The sequence below is a fragment of the Falco naumanni genome, chromosome 13 (genome assembly GCF_017639655.2).
Source record: "Falco naumanni isolate bFalNau1 chromosome 13, bFalNau1.pat, whole genome shotgun sequence".
In the NCBI taxonomy this organism is placed as follows: Eukaryota; Metazoa; Chordata; class Aves; order Falconiformes; family Falconidae; genus Falco; species Falco naumanni.
Genome location: NC_054066.1, coordinates 16,619,092 through 16,633,886, shown reverse-complemented (window position 1 = coordinate 16,633,886; position 14,795 = coordinate 16,619,092).

Below are 14,795 nucleotides of genomic sequence, written 5' to 3'. Positions count from 1 at the left end.
ATGCAAGCCTCTTTAAGTGTAACCCATCTAAGTCACATAAAATGAGAATAATTTAGAGATAACGTCAATGAAAACAGACTCTTGTCAAAGGGTAATGGTCTCCTGCTGCTACATGAATATAGAGTATTTATCAGAAATAAGCATCAGAGGAGAGTGAAGGAGCTACATAATGCAGAGATATTGAAAAAGGATCAGCGCTCTACTGCAATTACTACCCCGTGTTTGCAAGGGGAGCACACAAGAGCAATGAAAGATGCTCTGGTGTCTGTGGTGTTTGTAAGCATAATAATTGCATATCCAGCAAAACGACTGTGTTTCAGGGTGAATGTTTTCAGGTATTGGTGGTAGGAGAGCAGATATGGGCCTCCTCTTGCGTGGTAACGTGGTGCCAGAGTGGAATGTCACCAACCACATTATTCGTATTTTTGATTTATCTTGGAACAAATAAAGACAAGTGAAATTCCTGCTAGAATGTGCAGACTGTTGGGGAAACAAGGAGGAATAAGATACAGCTTCAGCCAACGGACTCTGTTGATGTCACTGATGAGTCTTTTACAAAGGCACACCATACCTGTTCAGTGGTCCAGGCAGAGGGATGTTGTTACTTGCCCCTTTATCAGACAGTCAGCAACAGAGTTATTGCTAACAGCAATGGGGCCAGGAATAGGTGTTTTGGGGGGGTTATTGGCACGGCTCAGTGTGGCACATCTAGCTCTGAATGTGTCTGCTCAGGAGAGAAATAAGAGCCTCCTTTATTTAGATGGGAAGGGTTTCCTCCAGTGCCTCCAGGCAGAGGAGCGACCCTGTGCTAGTGCAGAAGCATTAGCTGCCGCTGCTGTTTTGGAAGCTGCATTTCACCTCTCTTGCCAAACACCTGTCATTTTTGGAGCATTAATAACTGTAATAACAAGCAGAAATGAAACTGAGAGTTCCTAGATTGGCAGACTTTTAAAGATAATTCAATACTATACAGTGACTTTTAGAATTAATTTATAAATATTTAAAGCTATGAATATTTCAGTCCTTTCAATTCATTTTGTTAATTATTTAGCTATAAAGCACATATCATACTCTTTCCCTCCTGTTCAAATTATACTTTTATTGCATTTTGAAAGCCTCAGTCTGCAGACTGCAGCTGTAGCAGCTCAAGATCAAAGGCTGTATTTTGCAAGCGATTCCTTGGGCCTGTCTTTCCAGGGAAGAAGGGGGAACTGTTAGATTTATTCATTTTGCATGCATCTGCAACGTAGGTATCGATTCCAGTCACACAGGCAGTTGCTGCCCTCATGTGCTTTTGCAAACCGAGGCTTGGCATATGCACATCTAGTGGCTTAAAACCCCCCATGTATTCAGGAAGAAGGTACTCCTGCCTCTTTGCTAGACACCACACCTTATACTCATGGCCAGGCACAGTGACAGCTCTCCTTCGCAAATAGCCAGACCATCAAAAATGTAAAAAAAATTAATTAACATTTTGATGATAGATGAACAGTATCGTAGACCAGACCTTCTGATCATCACTCTTTCATTAGGAGGATAAGTAGGTCTTTCATAATTATCAATCTGTTGGAGCAGAGACTAGCATTTTTTGTAGGCTTGTGCAGTATCAAAAGCAAAAGTATACGGGTGCACCATTAAAATAATAATGGGGAACACTGCACTGCAGGGTCCCTTTGAATGCACTATTGATCTCTATAAGAGCAACAAAGTAGTGCTGAGCTGGAGGAAGCTGAACCACCTGTTGGAAACATGCTTAGTGTTACCTTCAAGGAAGACAGATTGAGAGAGGAGACATAGGGTAGATGTTGCACAGCCATGTGGAATGCAAGTTGCTTTATTTCTCTTCAGAGATTATAAAGGACAGTTAGAGCAAATAAAAGCCTAATGTAGTTTCTGTTAGGTGCCTGAAGTTGGATAGGATGAGGACAAATCACGTCTTCCTTTTCTGTATTCCCAGTGTTTCACATTCATGTCTTTCATAGAATCCTCTGGATGCTGGTCTCAGCACAAAAGTATCAGGCATCCTAGAAACCCATGAGGCTCACACATCTCACATCAGGCCTCCAAAACAAGTCTGTAGTGTCGTCTGCATCCTTGAAACATGTAAAGTGGAGGTAATACTTCTGTTATCATAGATAAGCTGGCAAAGTTAATTTATTAATTTTTATGAAGCATCCAAATCCTGTGGTGGGAGAGTTCTGCCGGAAAGCTTATTAGAAAATTTGAGATGATTTTGGGGCCAGGCTGGGGCATGGGGAAACAAGACCCTTGGCCACATACCAATTCTCTTTTTAAGAAGACAAAGATTATATAAATAATGACTGTCTTGTTAATGAGAATTGCCCTTGTGTACCTGAAGCAAACACTGCAGTCAGGATTCTCCCTCTGCGGCTTGCTTTGCTGTAGGCTCTCTAGTGAAAATTGCCTCCTGTGCCTTGGAGCCCTGGTCTCCAGAAAGGGGATCGCCTTGAGTGCTGGCTGGAATTGCCCTGCACTGTGCTTTCAACTAAAAACTGCTGATTTCTTGAAATCAGACATTTTCCAGGAATCTTGTAATTGCGGGGACCTTTCCAGTCAAGTCTTGGCACTCGTACAGCAGATCCTCTGCAGGGTAGGTGACCTGAAACCCAGTTGCTTTGGTTATAATGTGAAACAATTAAATGCAATTGCAACTGTAACGGTAAAAGCTTCAGCTGCCTCCACCCTGCGGTGTGTACTGGGGTACTTGCCTACATGGACAGGGTTCTTGCCGTCAGTTCAGTGCAATCGGAGCTGTGGATTTGAAGGGCCACAGTGCTTCCAGTGAGGAGAAAGAGATGCAGGGCTTAGGTGGCTGTGGCACATGTGTCCCCCTCGTACTGCTAATCCCTAGCAGAGGTCTGCAGGGGCATCGCGTATGTGCTTTGTGCAGCATTTCAAGTCTCAGCAGCAGCCAGATTCTTGCTCTGCCTAAAAGTGACCTTGGGAATTCAATCCAGAGCCAGATGCTGCTATTCATGCTTCTGCAGGGATTCCCTTCTCCCACGAGAAATGCTGACAGCTGCAGGGCACTATATTCTACAGATTGACAGAAATTTTGCTCGCTCCTGTTGTGCTCACTTGTGATATCAGGATGATGATATTTTATGCTAAGTTTGTGTAGATTTTTTATTTTCTGTTTGCTCCCTGTTATTTCTAAATGCATTTCTCTGTTAGATATATCTTAATACCACAATTATCTACGCTCTAATTTGCCTGACAACAGGGCTACTCTGTGTCAATGCCTGTCTTTTCTCAGCTCATTCTTAAATTGCCCAGCCTGTCCTCCCAGGTTCACTTGTCACTGTTCCAGAAGCCCCACGGTGCAGCACTTACCCAGCTGGATTTGACATGTACTGATCCTGTTCTCCTTTTTACCAAATAAGTTTTGCTTCGCTTGATCAGCTCTGTTTCACTTCTTATTTTAATTGGGCTCCAAAGTTTCTGGGAGATTCTCACACCACCATCTGTGGTGACCTGCCTGAGACCCAACGAGGGCCTGAATGAGTAACAGGCACATTCCAAATCTGATCCCTACTTTATCCCTGTAACTGAGCATGGACAGTAAATCAGGCAATTCTCAAGTTCACAGGTGGTGACTCACGGGAATACAGCTCAGAAAAGAATACAGCTGTGATGAGGTTAATGTAGCAGGAGGTAAACCAGCAAATGTGAGAAGAAAGAGCTTTTGAGGGAGGAAGAAGGAGGTATTTGTCTTTCCATCAGGATGATCCTTCACAATACTTCAAAGTCGAGGCTGTATTTCATGCCAAGTCTTTTAAAGCTTTTACGTGCTTCTGAGCTGCCTTGAGCAGAGATTCAGACAGCCCAAGTCTCCTTATCTCTTTCCCTTTATTTTAATAGTTTTGTGGCCTTTCCTATGTCATCTGAGTGCATGTCTCATTGCTGAAGCACTCCTTTGTGAAGATCTTGCCCTGATAAGCCAGGTACTCAGCAAGGGAAAGCAATGATCATGAAGAAAAATAAGAGTAAGCAAGTTTGCCACCTCCCTGCTGGTGTTTCACCTGACTCAGCACAGTATGAAGGGTTTCTGACATGAGTAACTCCTTAGCACCAAGGTTGTGGAGGCCTTGGAGAAATGTGATGCAGCTCTCCATGAAGCCTGTAAAGTCTCTGGACTGTAAGTGTGAGTGCCTCAAACCAGCTACTTTTCAAGTCTTTCTTTTGGGATGCAAATCTTAACCCCAGGGGCCATGAATTGCACACAAGTCAGATGGCTGAGCAAAGGAAAAAGACTTCAAAGGCTTGTCCTTCTTCAGGGGAAACCAAGCTTCTTGTGCTGCTCCCTTTCCAGATCTCAGCAATTTTAACTGGCTGCTTGAACTTTGCTTTTTAATCTCAAATCCCATGTGAACTAGGGCGGAGTATAACACTTCAGAGTAAATAAAAACAGCTATCTGCCATGGGCAAAAGAAGGATATTTTACTTTGAAAACCACCTCATGGTTTTCGCAGTGCAATGCTGCCATGTGGTGAGCACCTTCCAGACAGAAGGAAAAAGGGAATTAAAAAAGACCCGGCTGGTAGCATCTTCCTTCCCTGAGAGTACCCCCAGCTGCATGGAGGTGTCGGTGTGTGCCACGTTTGTCCCCTTGCTTGAGGGTGATGGGAAGCGTAGGAGAGCCTGGTCCCTGCCCCGAGGGCAGCTGCAGGAGTGGATGCTGGTGAAATGGGGGAACCCTGGCTCTGTGCTGGCTGGCAGCTGGCTGCGCTGCTTTCCTTGGACCACACGCTCTTGCGCAGAGCCAGGGTTTCTTCTGTTTTGCCAAGGGGTGCCTGACAACAGCATGACCCTCTTGTCTAGCTTGTTCCCCAGCCATGGAAGCAGTTTTTTCTCTATCAGTCTTCTTCATCAGTGCTCCTTCCTCCCTTAGCCTGCCCTGTCCTATCTTTGTATGCTTAGCAATACATTCGCTGTTTGTAAGCCTGTGTGTTGTGATGTTGAAGGACTGAATCTCCTACTCCAAACAGTCCCCATCTATTGCTCAGGGAAGAGGAGAAAACAGGCAAAATGGGGAAATGCTGGGAGAACAGAGAGGTTGACAGTTACAGGCTCTCAGCTTTGTTTGAAATGGGCTCCCCAGCAACTTCTGCTCAAGAGGCTGGCACTGGCACCACTGAAATGCCTGCATTGTCCCAGCTATGACAGGGTGCATCAGAACAGAGCATCACTGAATGTAATGGGGACAAAGAAGGATAGGGTCTGATTCACACCTTGCTAGTTTTTAAGGGTGACTGCTGTCCTGAGGAGAAAAAGAGAAAGTCTGTCAGAGCTCAACTTTTTTCCCCTACTTTTGTTCCACTGCCATCTATTCACTACCCAGGCTGCTGGAAGCTGATAATAAAAAAATGCCTTCTGTTCCAGCTACTTGTTTTTTATCAATTGCCTGTGGTATTGAATGTCTCACCCACACTTTTGAGCATCAGGCAGGTTGCGATACCTAGCTGTGTATGTGTATTCAGTTGGCACCATTGCAAGTGTGTTTAATGCCAGACGTATCCCTAAACAGAATACAGGAAATCATGTTCGTGTTTGTAATAAGCAGTTAGGTTTTTTTCTTGGTAACATAACAGGATTGCGTTTTAAATAAAAGAAAAATATGATTTGTGGACAGAGATGATGTTCTTCAGAAATGTTTGTCCACCGAGTGTTTGTTATCGTAATTAAATGTATTGTTTCAGTTAAACAAAAGCAAACTTTTCAAATTTAATTAGCCTTCATAATTAGAAATTGTTTTTCAAGAATACATTCCATTTATATGCAAGAAATTACGTAGATTATGCTTTGTTGACAGCCATCAGAGTTGGCCATACATACCTAATGTTCAGAGATATATTAATTACCTTGCTTAACTAGCATGCTCAAATATATTAATAACTCTGTGCCTTGGAGAACTGCTGCTTACTGAAAGCTTTTTATTGAGATGTGATTTCTCATGATGCAAAGTTCTGGCTCAGATGACATTCTTGTGTAGACAGAGTTACTGGAAACAATCTGAAGGAAGACCGATAGGGTTGGAAGCCCTTTCAACTAACCCTGCTACAGATGGACAACTGGAGACTAGTGGAAAGCAATGGCTTTGTAGGATTTAGCCAAGGTATGCTAAAAGCAAACGTTCCGTCTTAAAAATGCACAGAAAGATGCCATGTCCTGTCGTTTTCCCATTTTTTTTCCCCTACTCCTGGCAGCAATTACCATCCCATTTGTCTTTTCTCCTTTTGATCAAGACAAAGTAACTGTGGCTTTTCTTATTCTCCACCTTTCTTCAGGCTGGCTGGAGCCTGTCTCCAGCTCTGCTGTGGACCTGCACCCTGAGCAGAAAGCCTTGTCCTGGGAAGGCTGTGCCATCCCAGGCTCCAGCCCGGGCAGACAGACCCTCTCCAGCCACTGTTCGTTTATTCTGTGGGTCTGGGCAGGCAACACGGGGGAAAACTGATGTCTAAAACTCAGGGCACCTTTTCTCAGTGCTGCCTCTCTGCCTTCCCCAGTTACACCACGAAATAAACTTAATTCTCCCATAACATACATCATCTTCATCACTGCATGGAACGGTAACCATGGGATGGCAGGACTACACCAAAGAACAGACAAAAAAGTCACATGGGACAGACAAAAAAACCTGGGGGACAGACTGGTGGTTTGACCCCTCACGCTGAAAGTCAGTGGCTGAGCTCGAGTCTTGCCAGGCTCTCCTGAGACCCTGTATGGTGCTTTAGCATCGTGTTTCTAGACTGCTTTTCTAGATTAGAAAGAAGTGCTGGGTCTCAGGCATGAAAGTATTATTTAGATCTTGAAGCCCTTCTGCAAAGTTATTCTACTATTCTAATGTAAACAAGAAAGAAAGGACTTCCACCTATTTTCAAGCCACGAGAGACACTGTGCACCTAATTTGCACTTCCAGGGCTTTTTCTCTTGCTGTTGTATTTCTTTCCTGATCCCTTCTTCACACTGATAACTGCTTTCATATCTACGCTTATGTCTCATCAGAAAAAAAATTCTCTTTATGCAAGGTATATTCAGCAACGTCTCCCCTTCTTTAGATTTAGTTCTAGTTTGGGAAGAAAGCAGCAGATTTGGTGAGCTAAAAAACTCCAGTTAAGCTTGTTCATCCCTATTCGGTTAAGTACCTTGGCTACAGTTTTCAACAAAGGGAGGTTAAATTCCCCAAATCCCGCTGAAAGTCATTCAGCCCTGTGAACAGTCTAGCCTTAAATACCTGATTTACTGGATCAAAATAAACTTAAGCGTGGGTTTATATACCTGGAGAGCTGGTGCAGCAATTCCATCTGCCTGCAAAAGAAAAGAAACCACTAAAGATTCATTGGCAGTCTACTGGTGCACACTCTGTTTTTTAAAAAAAAAGCAATCAAAAACAATATTAAAAAATAATTTTGTACGTTTTAGTTGATTCAATAATGATGGCATTCCACTGTACATAACTCTGAGTGAAGGCACTATGAATATACATGTAGTATATACTGAAGCCAAGGTAGACACAGCTGAGTGTTGAATTCCCTGGTGAAGCAACTTGTTCTTAAAGTCCGTACTCCTACCCATTTATTTTAATTGATCTCAGTCTGTGCTAAGTTATTTTAATGGTCTCATTATTCTGAACTTCTAATAACCGACTTTTAAAAGGAACATATTTCACAAAGACAACTTCAATAAATAAGATCAAAGCTATTCTGGGCTGACTGGTTTGGGTTTTGTCCTCTGCAAACAGAGACATATGCCTGATGCATTTTTCAAGAGTGGGGATTAAGGGAAGTCCCTATCAACATTAAAGGTAGGGAAGGTGGAGCCGTTCAGTAGTTCGCTTTGCAGATGTCGGAAATACTGTACTGCTCATCTTCTTTTGGGGGGCAGAGGTTTATCAAAAGCACAGATGGGGTTTTAGGTGTTTAATCCCCATTTTGAAGACCTCTTAGATTGTAGTACTGTGTCCCCTTTGCCTGCTTTGGAAGTCTCACCTTTATTAGGAATACAGCAATTTGAAAATGCAAAACAGCGAAGGGAAATGGAAAATGCCAGGCAGTGATAATGTCAGCTCCCAGAGCTATTTTGGTAGCACCTGTGAACAGTGAGAAACACCACAAAGGCTGGAGGGAATGGCTTCTGCAGTCAGGATTGTGCAGTGCTGAGAGCTGGAAGGACAAGGAGAAGGAGAAATTCCCTTGTTATTTTTATAAGTAATACAAACAGCACTTGTATTGGTGTGTGGGAGCTCCCAGGAGCACAACACAGTTTTGCGATCAGGTCTTGGAGAGAAACACTTACAAACAGCCTTGCAGTGCTGCTGGTGTTTTGATAGCCTACAAGGCAGAACTCATTTTTAGTTTTTCTGCATAGGAGGAGTCACTGGGCAGTCAAGGGAGGTTGGGCTTTGCCAGGGTGTTTGTTTTTAATCTGTTCTCAAAATAGGATTGCTACTTGCAAACATGATACTGATGGGGAGGTTTCTGGAGGAAGGGATTGTCTCCCATGGTCTACTGTAAAGTTCTGGGACAGACACAAAAAGTTATAAAAAAAACCCCAAACTTTAAATAACAACCAGATACAACATTGCTTGTGGGTTTTTTTCCTGTTGGGAAGCTGACTGAATGCTGCAACATCTGATACTAATAAGTAGGGAGGTCAATGGGACATCAGAAATGGGAGTTTGGTTATGATACCAGGTAAAACCTTGATAATATAGAGATATGGCATCACAAAACCCCAAAGGGCATATTTCCACATTGCTTTGGGAGAGAACAGAATTTAATGTAGTTTGTGACCGATCTTTTCATTGTAGCCCAGTGTTTATGGGTTTATGCCTCTGGTGCACTTTTCTTGTTACTCTTAGAGTGTTCAGCCGGAGGTATGCATGCTTAGCCAGTGCTGGAAACTGAGTTCATGAGGTCTGCAAATTTCCTTTTCTGTGAGATGAGAGTAATGTTAGTTATGCGGACCACTCACCGTGGAAATCGGAGGAGATCTGGTTAATTTTCGTATGTAGCTCCAAGGCTATAAAGCACCCTGTAAGTGATAAATACTAGTATTTTTAACATGGCATTTTTGATGGCCCAGGCAGTTTCTCTACTGAGAGGTCTAGCAATGTCAGCCATCAATTTAACAATACAAATCTATCAGGGCAACGATACATCAGTTTCTAGCAATGCTACGTCCTCCCATTGCAGTTACCTTGACAAATCACTCAGTTCAGAGGCACTGCATCAAAGATTATTTCTTTGATGGGTAAACTAGGATGCTTCGTAAATGTGCATGGAGGTGGAGGTGGAAAGCTCAATTCAGGGATAGACAAGGCACTCCAGGGTGCTACGGAGAGGGACTGTCCCCCAAAGTGACTGGGTGGTGGTCTGAAACATTGCCCCTTCTGTCTTCAGAGAGATGTCTGTCTTCAAGGCCAGGCTGGACGGGGCTTTGAGAACCTGGTCTAGTGGAAGGTGTCCCTGCCCATGGCAGGGGGGCTGAAACTAGATGAACTTTAAGGTCTTTTCTAAACCAAACCTTTCTATTATTCTATGATTCTATGATATGCTAAATATAGTCTAAGTCAAGAGTAGGCTGTGTGACCCTGGGAGGTGAGAAGGGCCCCAAAGCTGCTTGTTTACTTCAGCAGGTTAAAAGGGAAGGGAGCAGTTTTGGCTTTAGGGAAACCTGGATTTTCAGAGTTTGAGGAGGCACAGGCTTTGCTGGCCTGGGGCTGGAAGGTGGTTGTTCTGTGCTTCCACACAGAGGGCATAATCTGTTTGCTAAGCCTATGTCCTCCTCTGGTGGAGCATCCATTGCCATGGATGCACGGCTGTGCTGGATGGTGGGCTGCTCCAACTGTTTATGGCATAAGCAGAGGAAGGTCACGAAGGAAGTATTCCTGTGGGATTTAAAATAGAGAAAGGCTCAGATCCTGTGTCTAGATATTTCTGAGCTTTTCAAGGCCAGGAGCCAAGCTGCATGTGCAGCCATGCTGCAAAATCCAAACTGAGAACCCTTCCATTAGTGGAGAAAGTTTGTGTGGGAATTGGCCTTCCTCTGCCATCTCGGTTAACTCTAGCAGACTCTTGCAGCTGAAATAATTCAGCCAGTGTGGGACCCAAACACTGAAGCAGCTTGAACAATGTCAGCTAAAAAGCCTGTTAGCAAATCTCTTTCAGTAGCTGATGTCATGGACTGAGGTTTGCTGAGTCAGAGCCTCGGTTTTGATGTGGCCACGGCAGGTTAACGGGTAGGTTGGATGGTGGCTCGGCAGGTGGCCAAGGACCACAAATAGGTTTTCTTCTAAGCACATGTTCACTCCAAAAATCTAAGAGAAACTTTTTCTGCACAAACCCCAATAGAGTTCAGACAGGATTTTTCCTGGAACAAAGGTGTAAATATATGGCAGCTGTGAACTCCTGTGCTCCTTCTTTCCTTCTCTAGTCAAAGGATTTTTTTGGATAGGATGAAATAGAGCTATGTGTATTTCTGTAGATTTATAGGTAACTGCTTTAAAAAAAAACAAATCTTGGGCCAGGTTGTGTCCATGAAACACTAGCCCACGTCAGTCAACTTTTTAGCGTTGTGGGCTGCAAAGCCCATTTCACCTTCAGTGTGGGAACAAGTTATCAGGGTTGGTTTGATTTGCAAGTTTTTGTTCTCTTATGTTCAAAATAACATTCCAGTGTCCTCTTTTCAAATCATTTTTTCTCTTTCCTAAGTGTTACCTCTTATGTCTTCACATCAGAGCTTGATACCCGTTCTTTTGAGACTTTGCAAAACCTGAGTATGTGTGAAGATTTAAGTCCTTGCTGCTTGTAATGTGGCCAGCGTGATGGTAGTAAAAGTTTCTCCCTTTGCCTGGAGAAGCTTTACCTTTTCTTGCACATGAAGAACTTAAAAATTAAGACCTCAAAGTTGTGAATTTAAACTGTGCAGCAGTATAACTCCCTTCCCACGAGCCTCTTTAGTGTGGACATTTACACCATAGAGACTGCAACAGCATTTTTCCTGGCAAAGATGTATTCACGTTGAAAAGGGAAAAAAGCTATGCTGAAAAATATTGTATGCTAGAATAAAACACACATATGGGATTTGTTCTTGGTTTGACGATAGGTGTCCTTGGTTGTGAATGACAATGTGTGTAATGGAGAAACAAGCTATTCCTCCAGGGATGGGTTGTGACTGTCCTGTGGTTTTACAGTTTCCTCTGTGAATACCAGAGCTTCACAAAAGTAGAGGAGCAACACCTGGCACAGCTGGCAGCACTGAGTACCTCTTCTTTCTCTTTGCTGGCACACAGGAGTTTATTCTGTCAGCCTGGAACTGACCAGAGCTGTGGGGATGTGTTATCACAGTGAAGTCTTGAGTAAGTGCATTCTCACAGCTCCTCTGATGTAGGCAGAGCCAATTCAGGTCAATCAGCAAGATGCATGGGCTTACAGGGGAGAAAGGGACCTGCACACTTGCTCAGTTATGGGATTTGTGTTCCCAATGCAGAGCTGTTTCATCTCCCCTCCAGCCCCATCAGCATCACAGTTGTGTCACCTCTCTGGAAATACAAAACAAAATGCAGGCATTAAAAATCCCAAGAGGCTTGGAGACCATGCTCAGGTTGTTAACAGGGCAAAATCTGGGCTGCTCGTTTTGAGTCACTGCTGTTACCTGGGTTGGGCAGACAGAGATGCTGCAAATGCTCTAACGCATTCCACCATCATATCTACAGTGCTGGACCAAAATACAGGTTGTCTCCAAGAGTGGGAGGAGAAGAGAGGGCAGCAGGCTGGGCACTTTACATTCAGAAGCTCGTTTGTGGCCATTTATTGACTTGATGACAGTCAAGATTTGAATCCAAGCCGTTTGCTCCAGCCCTACGATAAGCAGTTGATACCCTGTGGCACTGCAAACCCTCCTGAGATGCTTGATAGTGTAACAATAAATATAATCATTTTATTAGTAAGGCAGCCTCTGCCAGGATGCTAGCAACACTCCACCAAACAGTTTTGAAAGCAATAGAAAACAGCACAGGTAATAAAAGTGCAGTGCAGCATTATGTTGATTTAGTGACTCCCACAGAGAAACCATGGCCTTCATCCTGCAAAACTTGAAAACTTGTTTAGCTTGAGCCTCCCAGAGTCTTCCTGACTTCAGCAGGACGGTTCCTTTGTACAAAGCTGCAGAGGGAGCAGTGGAGATGAGCCATTAAGGCTAAAATCCAGCAAACCAGTATCCAGCTGAAACTGTAAAACATCCCAGTTAATAAGCGTATGCAATTCTGTGTATGATATTCTTTCACCTTTTTTTAATTACCAAAAGTAGTTCTTACAGGGAGAAAACCTCTTGAGAACAAGAACAAAGTTTATTTTGCAGTCACTGCCAATTAAATATTTTGGTCAAAATTAGATGCACACTACATTCAAGTTGTGCACAGAAGCATTTTTGGGGGAAAAAACAATTACAGATTTTTTTTCTGTTTTTTCTCAATCTCTCAGAGTAACAGGGAGATTAACATTCTGAGTAATAAAAACCCCAAGCTAAAATTATAATAATTAACTCTGACATTGCATGTAATATCAAGAGAAAAGTTTCTTATTATGTATGTTGTCTTTAATTATAATTTAAAGGTTTGAAAAGCAGAAATTAATTATAGTTTTTACCCTGAGATTGGCAAAACTCAAAACATAAAGCTGATAGAGGATGCTCTGGAGAACATCTTACCCACCATTCAATTTAAACATCATTTAAGAGCTCAGCATCCTGATGAATTGCTTAGATTTCCAAATCATCATATTCCCTTGTCACTAAAAGCACAGTGTGAGACCAATTTCCAAACCTTCTGCAAATGCTAATATCCTTCAGTAACCTGAAATGGAAATGCTCAGGTCATCATACCTGGCATTTTGAAGTAACTCTCTTGTGGGGGCCTATGAACATTAATTTATCTTTCCAGGATGTAGGTGTTATTGTGGCACAAGTCTGAAAATAGCACTTTTGGACATGATCTTGAGCTAATTTGTTGTCAGCGCTTGTATGAGCAGCCCATAATCTTTGCAGAAACACTGTTACCCTTAATGCCATGCTGTAGACCCTTTGAATCACTTCAGCAGAATGAAAGAGAGCAAAAATGACAATATCCATCCTAACCAGAGACTTGCAGATCTAACGCTGTTAATGGTATATCTGCTACTGCTCCTTTAGTAAACAGAAGCCGCTTTTCATAATTATTCCTTATCAATAAGCTTAGATACCTTTTACAACTCATAATATCCACCACATGCCTAATTAAATGATTTAGGGGGTTTTGCTGTTGTTGCCAATTACAAGTGATCTTCAGAACATTCCCAAAGTCACTAATTATAATTTATCTCTGTCTGTTTGTATAATGGCTAAGTGTTGTGGCACTGAAGAGCAAACTAATATAGAGATGGTATAATCACATATCCTTTACCACTGTGGATTTAATGAGGGTTGTACAATTCCAGCTTTACAAATAAATGGATCTTGGAGAAGATTTCTTGAGCCAAGGAGAGTTTTAGTTCAGATTTGAAGAAAAAAGTATTTATCCTGTGGGTATTCCTTAATAAAATATATTTTTTTAAAATAGAAATACTTTTTCTGTGTTCTGCAGCAGTTTAAATGAAAGAGAGGGATAGCACCCTTGGAGAAGTGATCCAGAGATCTTGGAAAGATGAATATTTATTTTCAAGTTGAGGGAGGATTATAATGCTATACCGTTTCAAGCGTTCAAATTTAACGTGGGTAATTAGTTATTTTAAGTGAACTTCAGAGATTAATTTCAGGGTCTGTATGAGATTTTCTCTCAGTCTTAGTGTGGTATCTGGAGAGAAGAGGCCATGTCACAAGAGCTTGTCTCTCCCTTCACAGCGTTTTGTGATACCGAGCAGGTTTATGTGGCCCTTCGATGCATGATGGGTACCTCTAGACCTCCATGTTACAAGTGTTTTTACCAGGGTGCGTGTTTCTTGCTGTAATCACAGGCATCTCATCATTCACCCAGGAAGACAGGGATTTTGTGCACATATTAAAAAAAAACCACAAAAAAAACCTGTGCAGCATCTCCAGCCATTAATAGACAACAGGCTCTGCAAAGCAGTTCTGAAGCAGCAGTGGTTTGAGCTCCAAGTATCATGTCAAATTTCAGCTGCATTTAATAGCTTTTAGGGAGTCTTTCAGCAATACTATTATGTGTAGTTTTATGGATTTCTTCCACCTAAATGGACAGGCATTCTGATAGAGAGAAATGCCTGTTATTTTCTGTGATGCACTTTATCATCTGAACATATATCATAAAGCCTGTGCCTCTTTCCTTTGATTATTATTTTTCCAGTTATAGTTCAGGTTCAAAAAGTTAAAGGTAGTATCAAGTGGTACTACTGTATCATCTGCTGTGGCTGAGCTGCCTCACAGACAGGATCAGTTTGTCCTAATAAGCAAAGCAATAACATTTTAGCCTGCTTTCTATTAGCGGTTTGGCAGGATCTGCTTGTGCCATCACCAAATGCTTTTGTTTCTGTTCTAACTAAATTCACAAAGTGAATCTTAAGGGGTTCATTCTGAACTCCAAATGCAGTGGACCGGGTTGAGCCTTGCCCATTGGTGTTGAGGCACAGGTGAATGCCCAGTGTGTGGAGATGAGTTACACCTCTGGCACCAATTGTGCCCGGAGTAATCCTCTTGTAAGGGATAACAGCCAGACCTCGTTGAACGAGGTGCGATGTTTGATGCGTTGCCAAAACCAGCTCTCAGAGTGTCAGCCCTTTCTG